This window comes from Thermobia domestica, chromosome 2, assembly GCF_964235325.1.
Source record: "Thermobia domestica chromosome 2, izTheDome1.hap1.1, whole genome shotgun sequence".
In the NCBI taxonomy this organism is placed as follows: domain Eukaryota; kingdom Metazoa; phylum Arthropoda; class Insecta; order Zygentoma; family Lepismatidae; genus Thermobia; species Thermobia domestica.
The window spans coordinates 144,809,483-144,825,948 of NC_137455.1; positions in this window are offsets into that span (position 1 = coordinate 144,809,483).

Sequence of the window (16,466 nt, forward strand, 5' to 3'; positions counted from 1 at the left end):
CTGTAAGACGTAAAACTTAGTGGTTCAGATTCCACGATAATCAGTAGGTCCACGTCTCATATAGCCTTGCTGTTGAAAGGGACGCTGAACTAAAATCAACTCAACTCATCACCATCGCCTCCATTAGCATAACCGACATAGAAAGACAGACAGACCTTGTTGGCTTTATTGTTGGACGTAAATCTCTTCATTGTTTAAAAGATTTCATTTACAAACAGAAAGACAGACGTATACATCATATTATCAAAATTAAAATACCAAGTCTACAGACACTTCTTGCGACAATTGCAATGCGAACCAGAAAACATTCAAGAATTGCATCTTATCATTTTTCTTAGAAGCATCATAGAAGTTCGCTTATGTGTTTTTAACTAGGGCAGTGTTGTTATCTCGTTGTAGTACGTATCATCAAAACATTTGACAATGGCATCTTATCTGTTGTTCTTGAAACTAAACCATTTTAAGATGAAGTTCAATGTACTAACAAAACAGAGGAAGAAAGAGACTAACAAAACAGACATTCACATATGTGTCTGTGTGTTTTTTTTTAAATGTTAGAACATGAACGGAACTTTGAATAAATACACTTGTTCTTTCAACTGCCTTTATAACTAAATGAAGAAAGAACATATATATATATATATATATATTTTACTTACCTATTTTAATAAGAACGAGCGGTATCACAAAACACACATACACTTCAGTTTTAGGTTGAAAACACAATCAATTGATAGGATTTAATCCTAAGAACTTAAAGCACAAAACACTCACTACAGTTTAAGCTGAAAACACAATCAATTGGTAGGTTTCAATCGTGGTAACTGAAAGGACTCTGATGAAGATCCGGTAGACGTTCAAGAGTCTTTGCGGGAGGGGGGCGGGGCTTGGGAATTCAAATTAGCTAACCAATACAAGGCGACTAGAAAAGGCGTGTTTTTTCATGAACCTATAGCTGATGGTAACCCTAAAAGGCATGTTTCATCTTGTTTCTAGCAACATGATGTTCTCAAAGGCTATGAACATAACAACTAAACAGGAAGTGATATCGATTTACTTAGCATAGCAGATATCATCCTGTGAATATTCATATAACACACTTCACACCCTACGTTTTAAACAATATGATATGCTATGAGAAGTTTCCATTATTAGAATTTGCTCAATCAATGGAATCCATTCGCAGGAGGTGTGGGGGAAAGGAGTGTATAGGTATGTGTTTCGTTATGAGACTTATATCTGGTTTCATGTCTCACGTCTTTAAAAAATTGTGAAATACAATATTTACCTTAGCAACTAAGCCAATTTCGTGAGAGGCTTTGATCATTTGACTATCACGTCTTCTACAAACACTTTGTGGGAATAGGGCCAAGGGGCTAATCAACATGATTTTGCATGAGTATGTGTTTCGTTATGAGACTCATATAGTGTGTCTCATCTCACGCTTTTAAAAAAATCATGACATATAATCTTTACCTTAGCAACTAAGACCAATTTCATACAATCTGCTGAGAAGCTTCGATCATTTGAATATCATGCTTTCAGTTCATATTCTCCAGACATCTCGTGGGAATAGGACCAAGGGGCTAAATCGCTTATGCTCTTTGAAGACAAAAATCAATCAATCAATCAATTGGGAAGCTTCGATCATGATAACTTCTGTGCTAGCCGTAAAAGGCTATAAACATAGCAACTAAAGGCTTGTCGAAACTTGCCTCCCAATTCCAGGGGCTATGAACATAGCAACTAAAGAGGAGTAGGGGGTAACGGGGGTTCAAATAAACCAAAATTTTCCCACGCGCTTCTGTACTACCCGTAAAAGGCTATGAACATAGCAACCAAAGGCTTGTCGAAACTTGCCTCCCAATTCCAGGAAATGACACCGAATTCTAGGAAAACAAGATAATTTTTTGATGACTCGGCCTTCTATACGCGGGGACATCTACTACGCTCACTCTCGTACCTTTAAGATGAGTATACGCTGGACTATAAAAATGTTAGGTGAATATACTCCCGTATACACCCCATTACATCCCTGGCTGTAGGTCCGAGTTTCATATAGCCTCGGTGTTTAAAAGTGCAAAATTCCAAACGAAGACAACCGACTATACTTTTTTGTTGTTTAATTACTTTCTGCTCCTTGCTCTCAAATTTTTAAATATATTTTGCTTTCGTTATGATTTCAATACTAGTTTCTTTTCTTTAATTGTTTTTCTTTCGCTGTACCCACATTAAAGTCACTTTAAGTGTAGTAGTTTTTGAAAAGAAATTCTTAGAAGTGTATAATGGTTTAAAGCAATGTGAAATAATAACAGAAGCGAGTGCAAGTAACACTGAATACCACGCCTGTCTCGCGGACATTCGTGCCTCTATACTATTTTCATAAATTGTTGCGAATGATCACGGATAAGTCTCGAATACCCCCAGGCATGTATGAGTGTATCTCAATCTAAGAATTTTAGTTTTAAATTTATTTTATAGCTTCGTCGTAATTTTTATTGATAAAGTTTGTGATAACTGGTTGGTGGCTGGTCTTTTTCAGATACAATCATTTCGGATGAGGAAAAGGCACAAATGCCTTATAGATGTTTAACAATTATATTTTGTGTCTTGCCCCTTCTGAATTGAGTGATCTCATCGGTTTAGTTAAAAATTATTGGGACCGGTGAAAATAGACTATTTTACAGCCCAGTTAAGAGGAGGATGTTAGAAACTCGTAATTTCTGCAGCATAAAGATCAATCGATCTGAAACAGTCATAAAATGTTGTTTATAGTATATCTACATGGATTTATCAGGAATTTCAATGTAAAATCTATGCATATTCTTTAACGTTAGATCTCAAGTTTAAGTATTTCTTGTAGCCTGATAGAAATTAAACACTTACCAAGAATCAAACTTGAAGATATACGTACATATGTAAAGCTAACGTGGTATTTATTATCAATATAAATTCAAAGAACAAAAATTCATGATAAACCTAGTATATATATATATATATATATATATATATATATATATATATATATATATATATACTACTTCCCTATTTCTCTTGAGCTCCTCCGTCGCTAAGCAGTTAGCGTACGCGCCTTTGGCACGGGAGACCCGGGTTCGATTCCCGGCGGGACCTCATGTGGTTCGGATTCCACGTTAATCTGTAGGTCCACGTCTCATATAGCTTCGCTGCTGAAAAGGGACGTTAAACTCAAAATCAACTCAACTTCCCTATTTCTCGATTTTATTGAAATAAACAGTATTAGTGCGCTCAAAATAGGAAGGAAAAAATTCCCTATTTTAAACTAAATAGGTAATTATTGGCCTACTATATACGGTTATATCTCTATCAAATCTGTGTATGTACTTTGGTTTCTAAGTAATGAATACTATATGGAAATTGAGAATATTTACTCGGAGTACTGAATCATTCATTTTTGATTTTTAGTTCTGTGTAAAAAGTACTTGAATGCTCTACTTATTAAAACCAGCCTTGACGTTTATGGCTGAAAAAAACTTATTTTCTTCATTTAAGAAATGATAAAGCATAAGTGAAGAGAAAGACATTGAATTGAAAGTATGCAGGAGATGCAACATGTGCTTCTTCTATTATTCTTATGGGAATTAAGATCATCTACTTTGCTCCTAAATAATAAAAAAGAAGAACATTACAGATTTATCCATTGTAATGGTGAGAACGTAAGAGACAGTTTTCCTCCATTACATTTTGCTGGCACGGGAGATAGCTATTACGCAATGGAGGAACAAACTGCAAGCGACTTTGTCGTTCCAGTTCTTCCGCCCTGTGAATGGGGCCATAAAATCATGTTTCAATCCATTTTTTTTTAAATAAAATAAGAATTTATGCAACATTAAATAAATCAGGAGTGCAAAGCGCGTTTTATAATGCACTTTCTTTCTCAATTAGAAACAAAACACAATTTCTCAAGAGTTTCAACCGCAGGTAAATTGTTAAATATTGTGCTCTAAATGAGATTTGATACGAAGAAATAAAAATAAATTAGCTCTCTCAGTGTTGAGGCAAATATGTAAGCGTATATAATTGCGTATGAGTCTCAATACATGGAAACGTCTTTAAGCAGCCCATGGTTCTGACTTTAAGTGCTTAATATACTCACATATGCCATGGGTTTGTTTTGAGAGTTCGTTGGTAATAATGTACGCAATAATTGTGAGTACGTAATCCGTTTACCATAGAAAAAGAGACAATTACAAAAGTTCGTTCATTTTTATTACAAAATATTCTTTAGTAGAGGAATCAGATGAAAATTAAAAAGTACAAAGTAGTATCAATAAATTTATGTTGGTGGTTAATGCTGGTAAATTTATCTTCATGCTAAAAATTGTGTTATAGTTTAAGTCAATTGTTATGGCTTCTTAAGAGGAAGGAAGAGTGAGTATACTAGTATGGATTAAGAGGTTAAATTTAGCATGAACCATAAACACTTCTCATTTTATATTTCGGGGTCTTTATTTTTCTCATACTAGCACTTTAGTAACGATATATACGTGTTAATGTAGCTGTAAATGGAAGCTTCATTGGTATATTCAAGTTGTAATTTATTATATTGACAATCGGTTTCTTATGGGGTTCTCAATTATTAATATAATAAATCGATATACATATAAAAATTAAAGTGACTATGTTTATGGCTTAATAACTTGAACCGCTCCACCGATCTCGATCAAAATTTCAATATAGATAAGGTTTGAGCCTTAAATGTTTTTTTTCTTAATCATTTCACTTTGACGGTGCAACTTAGGGGAGGAGAGAAGGTGATATATATATATATATATATATATATATATATAGGGTAAAGTACCGAATATGGAATACTTTTTGTTTCTTCTTTATTTCTCAGAAACGTGTATTCCAGAATAAAAATATTATACATCATAATACTTGTGGCACCTTTGTAAAACAAAATACAAGTATGAAAGTTTGTTCCACATTATTGATTTTTTACAATATTACGAAATTGAAAGAAACTCAATTTCCCATATTAGGCACACCCCGCTCCTAATATGGAACACTACCTGTTCTTAAAATGGAATACTAGAACAAAATATGCGCATCTGCCTACAATGCGACATTTGGATAATTAGAGCATGGACAATGCATTCGAGCGATTTATTTGCTTATTTAAGAAATAAATTTATTTATTAGGTCAAGGAAAGGAGCAAAGGTAGGGTTCGAACCTCTAACAGCGAGATCACATCGGCCCTTAAGATAAGTCTACGAATTGGAAAGGTCTCTGAAAAAGAACTATCCCGCCATACACCTGAAAGGACTGAAGAAAACCAGAAAAATTTCACTCAGGATGGGTGGTCTGAGCAGGGATCGTGCCCATGCTCGAATTATCCAAATGTTGCTTGTAGGTATTATAGCCTATATATCATATTTGGTAGGTCTATAAGACAAGTACACAAAAAGTTACATAACATTCTTAAGATAATTAAAATATAAACAGCAGAAATACCAGAATTTTATGTAGTACAAAGATAATTATCGAACTTCACTTGAATTATTCATTATTAGGTCTATGTTTGTAAATTGCTGTAATATGCTATAATGTCTACTTATTTTAACTTTTGGAGTAGCTATAATATCTTTTAACTTGGAATAAGCATGTTTACTAGCTACAACCAATAATAAAAATAATAGAACGAAACATTCGGGGAATCAAACTACGTGCGACAAATAAAGTATTAAAAAAACAAAAAAAGTTAAAACATACTGGATTAGCGTGTTTTAAGGCGTCTAAATTTTGATTCAAGGTTTACTTTGCAGAACAATGGCCACAAACATATTTTTCTCCACCTTTCACGGGAGACATGTCGTGGGATTACCTTTTACAAACTGGGCATTTTAACCAATCTCCCTCTCCTGCATTGAGCGACTACAATTTACCACAATGTCCGCTTTCCTCATCATCGTCAACATCATCAGTAAGATCACTTAAACTGTCCCTACTTTCGTTCAAGTTTCTCACTGACTCTCCGGATTAACTATCCAATTTGTAGTAGAGTGAATTCCTTTTCTTTGGCTGTTTCGATTGGATTTTGTTGGGTGGGGCTTAGAAACCTAAACATCTTTTTAATTACTTGCAATGATGAGGTAAAGGCCCGTTGTGATGAAGTAGAGGCAGCTTCTAAACCGTTTTGCTGCTGAGTACTCGTAAGTACTTTTGCCCACCTTGCTTTCGACTACGTGTGCTGCGATGCTGCGGATGTAGTTGTGGTAGCGGACTCACTACTTCAATCGGTACTGTCGTGCTGTACTCTTCACGTAACACTGTATACGACACGGCAGTTGAGACATTTAAACAAATAATTAATCTGTGAAAGTTTTATTCAAATTGGTTCATGCGTTCAGGAGTTATCGCGAGACACAGACACACACAAACATATACCCATATGCAGGGTGTCCATAAAGTCTGGGCAAATAGGGAATTCTAGTAACTTGCTTTTATTTTTCCAGATTGAATGATGACTGACTAAAAAAGAACGAGTCGAGTCGGTACTCTTAAGTGGACGAAAAGGATGATCGTATCGCAAAATTGCGCAAGAATTTAACCTTCGACACCCTCATTGTTAACCTATTTGTTTCACTGCCGTCGGGAAATTAATCACCAAGATTAAAGAAACAGGCAGTATTTGGACAAACTCCGTTCTGTGCTAGGATCTTTCTTCTTTGATGAACATATAACTAGTGAAACTTTTCTAAACATGCGTCAAATTGAGCGTTTGAGTGAGGGACTTCCAGACTGGTTTCAGCAGGATGGGGCCTCTGCCCATTTTGCTGCAACTTAGAGATTGGTTGAATGACAATTTCCCTCACTGGATTGGGAGAAGAGATCATGTGAAGTGGTCTCCTCGTTCGCCAGACCTTTATCGACTTGTTTTCTTTTTCTGAGATATGCTGAAAGAGAAAGTTTATTCGATGAAGATTGGAAATTTAAATCACTTGACAGAACGCATTACCAGTCGGTGTGCTGAAATCAACGGCAATTCAGACCTATTCCATCGAGTTCACAGTAATCTTGCAAAGCACATCAAATTATGCATTGAACAGCACGGAAATAATATAGAAAATAGTATTCATTAACATTAAATTGACTAAATTGTGCTTTTCCCCATGTATCAAGACTTTATGGACACTCTGTAGACAGACAACATAAATGCCAAACGTTTCAACTAGGAGACTTCCCTGATGCTCGGTCTAAAACAATGTCAGGTCTATTATAACTTACAATTCAGTTATTCTTCATCACTTCCAGTTCACATACATATGAACCTATTTAGGAATATTCCATATTAGGATCCTGCTGGTATTCCATATTAGGAAAATCCCCATTTTGGATAGTTATCTTCCTACACACGCTTACGTGATTCTCTGTGTACTGAATCTTTATGCCCTTATGTTACACTATATACGTAATCTAAATATCACAAACTCAACAATAATATATGACTCTTTGCGTATATTCAGCAGCCTGGAAATGTTCGTCCGAAAAATTCAAGTTCTTCAAAAAACTATTCTGCAACAAAAGGAAATGTTATGTTATCGTTCGGCAGCAAACCACTCATGCGCAGACTGAGGGTGTCACTGTGTACAAGTTTACGTAAAGTCTATTCGGTGGCAGCACATAGCAGACAAAATAGACTGGTATTTCATATTAGGAACGTATTCCATATATGGCGCACCCACCCTATATATATATATATATATATATATATATATATATATATATATATATATATATAATAGAAAATAACCTATATTGGTGTCGAATCCATAGTTTTCGAGGTCGCTGAGATGAACAGTGACACTTTCGATGCCATTTAAATACAAATTCAGCACCACAACTTGGGGAGGGGGAGGAAAGATATATAAAAATAATAGCCCAAGGCATAAAATATCGTCTACCAGAGAGCGCTTCAGAATAGTAAAAAGTGACTGACTAACACATTATTAATTTTTCTTATTTTAACATTGCAAAGCGGGTAATTGAGGCTACTTACAAATATAATAGTAGTAATAATGTAGGAAATTTATTTGCTTGAAATTCTGACTACGTTAATCATTATCGGAAGAAATAGACCTATATTTTATACGTGAAAAAAATGCATTTGATTGAATTCGGGTTTAGCGTCCCTTTCAGCTACTATATATTTATAAAGGTAACCAAGAAAGTTCTGCCGCTTTTTGTGGAGATCTGTGTTCAATTGGCCATCACACTGTGAGTTGAATGCGAATGAAGATAAGGCGAAGGACAGTTCTTGGTGTTGGTATATACAACATACTACCTGGTTATGGTAGTTCCGTTACACCGTTAACTTGGTTAAGGACAGAGTGAACATTGTACTTCCACAGAGCGTCATAAGGGCGTGTATGCCGTATGAGTTCAAACTGGGGTTAAACAGCGCTGCAACGGGGCGGAAGATTTGCCAGGCCTTTGGATAGTGTCGTGACTACTCGAACAGTGCAGCGGTGGTTTAACAAGCTTAAGGACAGTAACAAAACACTCGAAGATGCAGCATACGCCGGAAGACCAACACACGTTCAAAATGAATATTTTCATTGAGACGGACAGTGGCCAGACTTGTGAGGAACTGAGACTACAATTCAGTGTGAGTAGAAAAACCATTCGGCAGCACCCTCCATCAACTTGGGAAGCACTACAAGTTGAGTCGATGGGTCCCTCATGATTTGACTCCGGGACAGAAGGCAACGCGAGCGGACATCTTTGTTTCTTTGCTGTCTCCTTTGAGGAAGAAGCCATTTCTGGTAGAGTGTTGACATGTGATGAGAAGTGGATCCTGTAGCAAGCTCCAAGGCGCCGTCATCATTGGTTAGCATCCCATGAAATGGTTTCAAAATAGTCGAAACCAGCACTGCACAAGAAGAAGGTCGTCCTGTGTGTTTGGTGCATTGCTTGTGACATCGTGCATCGGGAACTGCTACCAGTTGGTCAGAGCATCAATACTACTGTGTACTGTCAGTAGTTGAGCCGTGTTCAAGAAAAACGCGAAACTTTGTTGCTAGAACTTCTGAATCGTAATGGGTTCCTCCTTTTACAGGACAACGCTAAGCCTCACGCGGCTAGAGTGACCCGGAACACCATTCTAAGACTTGGATGGGAAATGTTATTGCATCTTCCATACTCCCAGGGCGTTGCACCGTCCGATTCCTTGGACAATCACCTAAGACGACGCCAGCTCAAATCCCTAGTAGAGATGCAAAATGTACTTGATACCTTCTTCGCTTCATGGCCCACCAAGTTCTACCGCAGTGGAATTCATGGCCTTCCAGAATGTTGACAGAAGGTTGTCAATGCTGATGGGGACTATTTTTGATCTTCCAGGTACGTCTTAGGTGTCATATCGATGTTCAAAGGCGTTGGGAGAAAAAGCGACAGAACTTTCTTGGTTAACTTTATAACTTGTGGGCTTACAGCTTAAGGTCGGCTCCGAACTACATGAGATCCAGCCGGAAAACGAAACTATGACAGGTGATCGAGCAGTTTGAACGAGTCTTCTATGGATGACCCAGGGTTGTTATAGAAAGTGGCTATGTGGACGGGTGTTTCTAGTTGTACTTTCAGCAGTATTGGCGTGGTCATCTTCTTGTAGTGCGTGTTTGGAATGGTGACTTCGGCGTATTTGATCCCCTTCTTCAGAATGATGGCCGTTCCTTCGGCTGGTATGTCCCGGTCATGTCTGACGATCTTGTATTTTCTCAGGTGTGTTGGGTAAGTTTTTGTGAGATGTGTTTCGTTAATGATGGCGATGTCGACATTAAAGTCCTGTAGGTAAGTTAGAGTTTCATATAGTTTGGAGCGAATGCCCTGGATGTTGATGAACATTATATTTGTGGTGGCGCGATTGGGTCTGTCCTGCTTAGTTTGGTTTCTGCACATCTTGTCTTGTCGATTTTGGTACGTTGATGTAAGCGTATCCTTGGCTGGAATTTAGAATGTTGATCTTCTCATGAAATATTGCCGTTGTCGCTTTCTTGATTGAGGCGTGGAGTGTTTGTGTTTCGTTGGATTTAATCGCTAGCGTGAGTACGGCAGTTACCCATTGGATTATATTATGTGTGATCTCTTCGATGGCGTTTTTGATTGCTTCTGTGGCGTCGGCGGTTGGATGAGGTGGCTTGGGCTGCTGTTCCGTGTTTCCTTGAGCTGGTGGATGTTGGTCGTTGTTTACTGCGGTGTTCGCCTCTGGAGTCTTGTTGAAGAGCGTTTTGTTCCTGTCGTTCGGGTATATCCGTATGATGTTCTCTGGAGCTGCAGTTTTTGGCCGTTTTGGGCAGGTGTTGCTGCCTGTTTTGTTGTCATTGGTCCTGCATGTTGCGCAGAAAGGTACTGACTTTAAAAGAGAAGAAAAACACTATATTCCAGTAGTGTTAGTGTTTTTAATGAAATATTTACGAAATATTAATAATCGTTTCTTTTTTTTAAGGAAATAAAACTGAGTAAACTGCTGTTATGGATTTTTCAAGAGAGATCACTTTTCCATACTGTAAGATTGTGAATTAAATATTTAAATACTAAATATGGACAAAATTGCTTATTAAGTCTTTGTTGAGAATATTTTCTCAAAAAGCCACAATAATAAATCCCCTAATGGATTTTTCTAATGAAATAACGTATTTTTAAAATGTAGGATTGTTAATGAAACATTTAGTTATGAAACATGAAAAAAAATACCTGATTTGTTTTTGAACAAACATACCTCAAGTTAAGAGTAAACTCCTTTCTGGAAATATCACATTGAAAACACGTACTTCTATTATATTATAAGGTTGTTAAAACATAAAACAATTGTTTTGTTTTGATTTGTTTGTAAATATCGATTTGCTTTTATTTGATCAGAATACCAGTAAACTACAATTATTTTTCGCAGTAGAACGAAAAATCACACTCAGGAGAATTTTATAAAACCTGAAATTTAAAAGTTCCGATGTCGCGATATCGGAACAATTTATTCGATATTGCCTATACCTAGACAGAACAAAAACCCTTCAAAATTCTGGGCATAAGAGGGGTTAAATGACATTTTAAATAATTTTTAAGTCCCTTTAATAACGGTTCTTGTTTTTGGAAAGATATGCCCCCCAAGCAATTGTTTCAAGGCATGACATTGGAGTGCAAAATAGCTATCTTTTAAGCTAGTTTTACGTCTTCAAGTTGTAAATATCTAACTGATTTGACATTATGTATCAAAATGAGTTCTTTCTACTATCACTAACAGACATATTCCAAGGCATTCTGAAATAATCTATTTGGCAATTTTGTAAAAACAAACTGATTTTTCTTGATTGAAGAGAGAAGAAAAGATATGCTTTTCGCTTAATGTAAACTTTAAAGAGACATGCACTGCACGCTTATCAGCTCTACCCTTAAATTCTCTCTACTCATTGAACACCACTCCACTCATTTGTCGTTTGAACACCATTCTGGCAATTTAAAGAGTGTAGGCCTACAGTTCAGCGTGGGGTATAACTCGTTTTACACTAGCAGTTATTCGTTTTTCGATTGACGACAGTAGCAGAAACAGTTTGACGTAAACAATACGTTATGATGTGGTTACCTAACTTCCTAAACTAGCTTAATATTATGATACAACTTGTAACTATTTTATCATTTCGAAGTTGATAAATAATTTAATTCAAATTCATTTTTCTGAAGTGACTTATAACCCAACCTGTGTAAGACTGCATTTTTGTCCTTATAGTCAACCTAAAACTTCGTGCTCTTAAAATACAACTGGAGCGACGAAAAACTGCAAACGACATATGTGTAGAAAAATACAATCATATATATATATATATATATATATATATATATATATATATATATATACAATTTTGCCTTTTATTATTATTATTATTATTTTAAAAAAGATGCAATTTGTCTTAATTATTACGTAAATGTGTGCATGAAGGCTCACCTAATTCAGTAGAAATGCTCAGTGAGGGATTAGTGCCTGAGAAGATCTGAAGGATATGGATAAATCTCTTTCTCCCATAAATTCTATATATATATATATATATATAAGAAAATAACTAACGGAACCGAATTAATTGGCATTTCACAACATGTTTCAGTTGTAGTAGTTCTTAATGACTTGTGTCGTTGCTGACAGAAATTAACGGTAATGAAGGAAAACAAGAGTGAACAGAACTTCTTTCCATTATATGCTTCTGAATTAAGTAGAATTTTCTTCCTGCAGCATGCTTACAAAATACACAGTAACATAATTAGTATTTTCGAGATATGTATTCACTGAGAGGAATTATACTAACAACTAAATAATCATAACATCAGCTAACATAAATCTTCTTTAATGAGAAAAGTATCTAAACTCACCTTACTTAGTAGTATTTTGGCGATTAATACCAAACAATCTTGAATAGTATTAAAGCCAAACCAAGTTTGTCATTAAAGTCAATTAATGCCAATCGACTGCTGGACAAAAGTCTCTCCAACTTTTCTCCAGTCATCTATGTTACTCCTTTCCTCAGAGATTCTTGATGTTGTGACACTACTTTGTACCAGGACATTTCCTATGCCTTTTATTGTCTCTTATCCAGTAAAGAATTGCTTTTGCCCATCGGTCATCACTTCTTCTTACAATATGTGCAGTCTACCTTCATTCCAAAGCCTTTGTTTTCATGATAATATATTTCACTCCTCTCATATTTCTGATCCGTACTACTTTTCTGGGTGATTCCTAGCATACTTATTTCCTTACTTCATTGTGTATTATGCAGAGGTCTAAATCTCATTTTATTAGTGACTATGTCTTCTATGCATATGCAAAACAGGTAGAATTCATTCATTGAAATGTTTACTTTTTAAACATACTCACATTTTACTTTTCAATATGCAGCTGTTTCTTCCGAATGCACTTCAACCTAGTTTAACATCCTGTTATTTATATTTTATTTCCATATGCGTAGATCAGGTATGCATAGGTGGTATTCACTTCTTCTAATTCCTCATTTTCAGCTTCAATTCTTATTTCATTGAAGATAATTTTCGTCTCTTCTATATTTATTTGTAAATAGACTCCCTTGTTCTATTCTATGATTAATTCAAAATATAAATGCAAAGGGCGTTACCACAATTGATACTCAAGTAGACATCAGGACCTCACGACGGTCGGTAATTGGATTCCTGTTCAAAGTCGGCGATGAATCAACCCCACCGATTCATAGGAAGTTGCTTCCGGTTTATGGGAATCACACATTGAACCACACTAGTACCCAGTGTTAGTTGCGGCGGTTTAAAAAACCTTATGATCTCCTTTCGCTGGGATCAGTGTGGTGTCATTTTCATAGACTTCTTGGAACATTGCTCCTCAATTAATAAAGAGCCATTATTAATAAAGAGAATTATTGTTTGCCACTGAATAAGGTATGACGCGTTCTCCAGACCAAGAGACCGCAACAGCAGAAACAGCAGGGTAAGGTCATCAAACTATTTCATGACAATGCTAAACTTCACATAGTCATGATGACACAGCTGAAAATTATCAAAATGGTATGGGAAGTTGTCCCTCAGCGTCCCTATAGTCCGGACCTTGCTCCATCCAATTTCTTCCTGTTTGGTCGTCTGAGGGCCCGTCTGCGATGAAAAACGTTCTAGAGCGACTAGGCCTTAATTTCTTGTGTGAAACAATGATGTAAAATCAGCCACCTGAATTTTACCAAAGTGTATTCAATCCACGGAAAGAACGTTGGACAAGATGCGTCACAGGAGATAGAGGCTATATTGAGTAACATGGTCTTGTAGGCAAAGGATCGAGTATGTTCACCTAAAATTTCATCATCATATTGGAACTAATAAAAATATTATAACAATCTGTACCAAACGTATTGAACGCCCCCTGTGTATTAGAATTTTCTTTTTAAGGAAGCTTATGACTTCGCCTAATGAGTAAATAGGAGCCTTAGTTTTGGTTATACAATATTTCTACAATCTCAATGGATGAATCAAATAAATCACACAAAAAGAATGGAATCAACTAGCAATTGCTTAATTAAAAAATGGACCCCACGTTATGCATTGCGTGACGATAATTCATTTTGATCTATTTTCTATTTAGAATACATATTGCATAATACATTTTTAAGCAAGCAAATATTCGACTTTATGCTACCAATATAGCCGCACTAGTCTACGGATTCCCGTAGTCAAATAGCACTGGGCCTAATTAGTACATGGGTGAGTGTCAGCTGAAAACAAAAGGAAAAAGGAAAGAAAGAGCAGATGGTGCTGTCAGTGTGGTTTCCCCAGGCGTAGCGAGAACAATTGAGAAAATAGTTAAATGAACGATGTAACTCCCTTTGGTTAAGGGAATAAGCAATAAAGGAAATGGGACTTTCGATGTACTGAACACATATATCTATAGCTTTAAAAGTACTCAGCTGATCGACTTGAATATTCCAAAACAGGTACCAGTTAACATATCAAATCCTACCCACGTGCCTAGTGTAGCAATTGGAATTGGTGTAATAAGCGACAGTGTAATTTGCAATTAATTATCCTATAAGTGAAGCACTATCGTTGATCAATGAGATAACACATGAAGATAGATTTCCTCCTTCTAATACATGCTTTCCTTAGTATGATTAGTAACTGACAAGTTTCTATGAAGAATTAGTCAATGATGTTTTTCATATACAATTTCACTTTAATCAGTTTCTGAATTAGCACTAATATTACAATGACAGTTCTCTTATTCCTTATAATATTTTCTGGTTTATTTCCAATAATTGAGAGAAAACTAACCGAATTTCACAGAAGCTGGAAGGAGAAGGATATCTGTAAAAGTCATGCTCCGCTTCTTGAAACTTCGACCTCTCTCCATCTCACCAGTGGAGATGTTTCTGTTAATTAAAGACGGAAAATGTAGGAAATGTCAATTGAAACTTTGTATTACCAAAAGAGATTTAAGGGTTACAGGTTTGAAGGTAGAGGAACTTATCTTGATGTGGCATCTAATGCAAAAGAATTTATACTTTTGTACTGACTAGAAATGAACGTTTCAAATTGGATTAATAGAATTGGTCATTCTTCTTAAAATTACAAATTTTGGATTCAAGGGAACTAATATTGTTCCATTTCTCATATTATGCATTCGCACTTTTCTCGTACCTATATTTTGTAGGCAGGATTCAATATGATATCTATTATCTAGTATTTCCTGAAGAAAATATCTTTCAATAAGTCTTCTCCTATCACTCAATATCTGTATTCCCCAAAATTGATTCCAGTATTCATAGTTACGTAAATAGTGTTCTCCATTCATTTTACAGCATAATGGTCTAATAAAATATTTTTAGACTGTCTAAATTTTGTTTGCCAATGTTGTAGGTCCTACATATACTATTCGAAATAACTGCACCAAACTTTAGTGTTGATCTTGCAAGTATCTTATATAAATATATATATAAGCTGGCACTTGTAAACTCAGACCATTGTTTGAAAATTGACTCTATTATTATTTCAGTCTCTTGAGTTGGTCATTAATATAATAGTCAAATTTCATATTTCTGTCAAATAATATGCCGAAACCTTTCATTTGTTCAGCTTTATGTAGAGCTACTCCATGAACTATGTATTTCTTCACGTATCATTGGGTTTTGTTATTATATATATACGAGGGTTGGAACTTTAATAGTGGCAACACTGCTTTGGAGACGCTATGAAAGGAAATCAAATAGTGTCCCTCGTACCACATGTTAGTTACATAGCTACCTTACCTAAGCGCAGATGGACTCTCTCTTCCGAGTCACATGTAAGGGGAGTACAGTAGACGAGAAGAAGAGAGCCTCGTGTAGCTTGCGGTCTATGTTAAACACACACGCGTATGGGGGCGGTGTAAGGCAAGATTATTGTTGTCACAATGTTTTCTAAACAATTACAAAAGAATTGGGTAAAAATGAATGTGCCAAAAGGCACACATCACGAGAGTGTCATCAAGGTCTTCGAGATTCTTGGGGAGAACCTGCATTGCCTTACAGAACAGTAGCAAGGTGAATACAAGCTTTCAGGGAGGGACGCCGAAATGTGATAGATATGCAACTACCTGATCGTTCCGGTGTCAGTGAAGAAGACGTAAATGCTGTTACCGTGTTACCGGACATTGGTTGACGCCATACTATTCGTGAGTTAGCCAAAGATACAGGATTAGCGCATACGACTCTTCTGCAACGCATTTCGATGAAACGCTTAGATATGAGTAATATTGCATCACGATGAGTACCGACGGAAATGCAGAAATGGCTACTATACGACACTGTTCGTACTCACTTGGAACGCTCTGTACGGGAAGGAGAGGCACGCACGCCGCTGGATGTAACATGAGCCAATCGTACGAGGCACAATTGAAACGACAATCAAACAAACGAATGGCGTCATTATGGGTCAC